This window comes from Berghia stephanieae, chromosome 3, assembly GCF_034508935.2.
Source record: "Berghia stephanieae isolate SIO BIC M18660-M18661 chromosome 3, UCSD_Bste_1.3, whole genome shotgun sequence".
NCBI classification, from domain to species: Eukaryota; Metazoa; Mollusca; class Gastropoda; order Nudibranchia; family Aeolidiidae; genus Berghia; species Berghia stephanieae.
The window spans coordinates 87,300,954-87,303,453 of NC_088362.1; the positions used below are offsets into that span (position 1 = coordinate 87,300,954).

General features: G+C 39.3%; 1 protein-coding gene across 4 annotated transcripts in view; it reads left to right on the top strand.

Annotated features, from left to right (window-relative positions):
- The window catches only part of LOC144968724 (uncharacterized), a 56,500-nt gene that overhangs the window by 37,954 nt on the left and 16,046 nt on the right, over positions 1-2,500 (top strand). The window lies entirely within an intron of this gene.

Here is a 2,500-nt window from a genome sequence, read left to right on the forward strand (position 1 = left end):
ATCAAAGCCACAAAGAGACTCTAGTTACTAAAACGACTAGCCAGTACTAATTGGGGAGCAGACAAAAACTCGCTTCGACAACTCTACTTGGGCTATGTGAGTTCCGTCATGGACTACAATTTAGTCCTCCAAAATGCAGGTAGTAAAAATACACATAAAACCTTGGACAGAGTACAAAACCAAGCCCTTCGCTTCATCTCCGGTGCCCTGAGATCGACACCCACAGCAGCATGTGAAATACACATTGATGTGGAACCACTTGGACTGCGCAGAGAATCAGCAGTGCTTGAAATGGTTGAAAGATACAAACGAAAAGAGGAAAACCACCCAAACAGAATTCTGGCAGAGAAATGGAAACCAAGAACAAGATTAAAACAAACATCCCTGCTACACATTGCTAACAACTTGAACGAAAGACACAGACTCCCAGAAAACAGAGAAAAATCTATTTTAATCAGTCAAAACCCTCCATAAGCCGAACTAAAACTTCCAAAAATAAAGACTAACATCATAGAAGAAAAAACAAGAAATAAAAACAAATCAGATATACAAACATTAGCAATGAAGACAATACAAGAATACGCAGACAACTGGATACATGTTTACACAGATGGATCTGTCCACAAAGGAACTAAAAATGCTGGGTTTGGGTTTGTAGTAGAATACCCAGATAAAACATGTGATAAAATCCACAATTCTTACGGAAGCTGCTGCTCAAACTACGAGGCAGAGAAAGTTGCAATAGAAGCCTCACTGCGACACCTCTCTTCTGTTTTTCAACGAAACCCTTCAAAACTTAGAAACACTGTCATCTTCACAGACTCCAAATCGGTTCTCCAAGCTCTGGATTTAGATAAACTCTCCTCAACCTTCAATAGTTTAAGAACTCAACTAGATGAATTCCTTTCAACACACAGAATAGACTTATTTCTCCAGTGGATACCGGGACATTCAAATATACCAGGAAATGACAATGCAGACAGACTAGCTAGACTCGGGTCAACCCTTTTCATCAATTCCAGCGAAACAAATAATCAAAACAAATAAGAGAGAAGAATGGATGAATAGTTGGGCAATGAGCACCACGGGTAGATGTATGTTTTCCCATATGACCACTCCTGTAAAGACTGATAGCCTAAATAAGCTCAGAAGACACCAGCAAAGCATCATCTTTCAACTAAGAACACAACACATACCGCTCAACAGCCATTTAATTTAAGTAAAATTACAAAAGATACATCCCCTTCCTGCCCCCTATGTCAACACCCCAATGAAACAGTAACACACCACTTGCTTGAATGTCAACCTCTTGAAGACCTGAGATGCACATTCCTCCCACCAAATCCAAGTATCAGTAACACACTCTACAGTCACCTGGAACAACTACAAAATTTCGTCAAACTTCTACGTCATGGCACGAGACCGAAGGACTAGAGTTCAGGTGGCCGCTGGTTTGGATAAGTAAGTAAGTAAGTAAGTAAGTAAGTAAGTAAGTAAGTAAGTAAGTAAGTAAGTTCTCAACATTTGTAAGAGTCAGAGAGATTAGCCGTGATGAGAGACAGTTAGCTCTCAAACTCGTTGGTCACAATGCATAATTGTCAATCCCAAAACAAGGTATATTATCGCCAAGGCTCTCTTTACAACTGTCATTGTCTACCTGTTGTCAAGACTATGCCAAGCCCCCTCGCTTCCTATTTAATGGCCACATACAACATTACAAACCTATACTGCAAAGTCTCGCCCTCTTTTGTCTGTAATAGAGTAGTGACACACTGATGTAGCATTAAATCCCGCTCACTCTCGATCCCTCTACCTGTCACGATTTCATCCATGACCAAATTTAATCATATTTCGTTTGCTTCATTTCTTGAATTGCCACTTTTTGAGGGCGAAAATTTGTTGCGATTAACCGAAGTTGTTGCACTTAGCCAGTGACTTTTATTTAGAATTAATTCCGTTTCTTTGTAAATGTTGCAATTAACCGAAAGCTGCGATTAACTGAGTTGCAATTATACGAAGTAGACTGTATATTATTTTTCATGACATGTTTTTACCAAAACTTCTACACTTGGCATATATTTATTTTATATCAAGCATTTTATAATCATGGCACTGCGTCAAAGCCTTTAGATTGAATTTTTGGCAAAAGTGATCTCAAACTACGCAAAATATATGAAACAAATTCTCAAATTCTACTAGAATTATGCTGTCTAATTAAAGATGCTAGACATGTGCTAGGTGCTAGATTTGAAATTTCGTTACAAGGGGGTAAAAAACTGGGAGCTAAATTGGCAACACTGAACACTAGAACGCATCACTCTCGCGAGTAGCAATATGAAAAAAGGTAATTTTTAATTTGGTAAACTTTACCCCCGCCGCGGCGGATATAGATATGTTTATCGCGCGAGTTGTCTCATATGTGCGATTTCCCGCTTATCGCGTTTGCCATGTACACGAACTAACACATACGATAAGGAAGTGGTCGACATCCCTTCCTGGC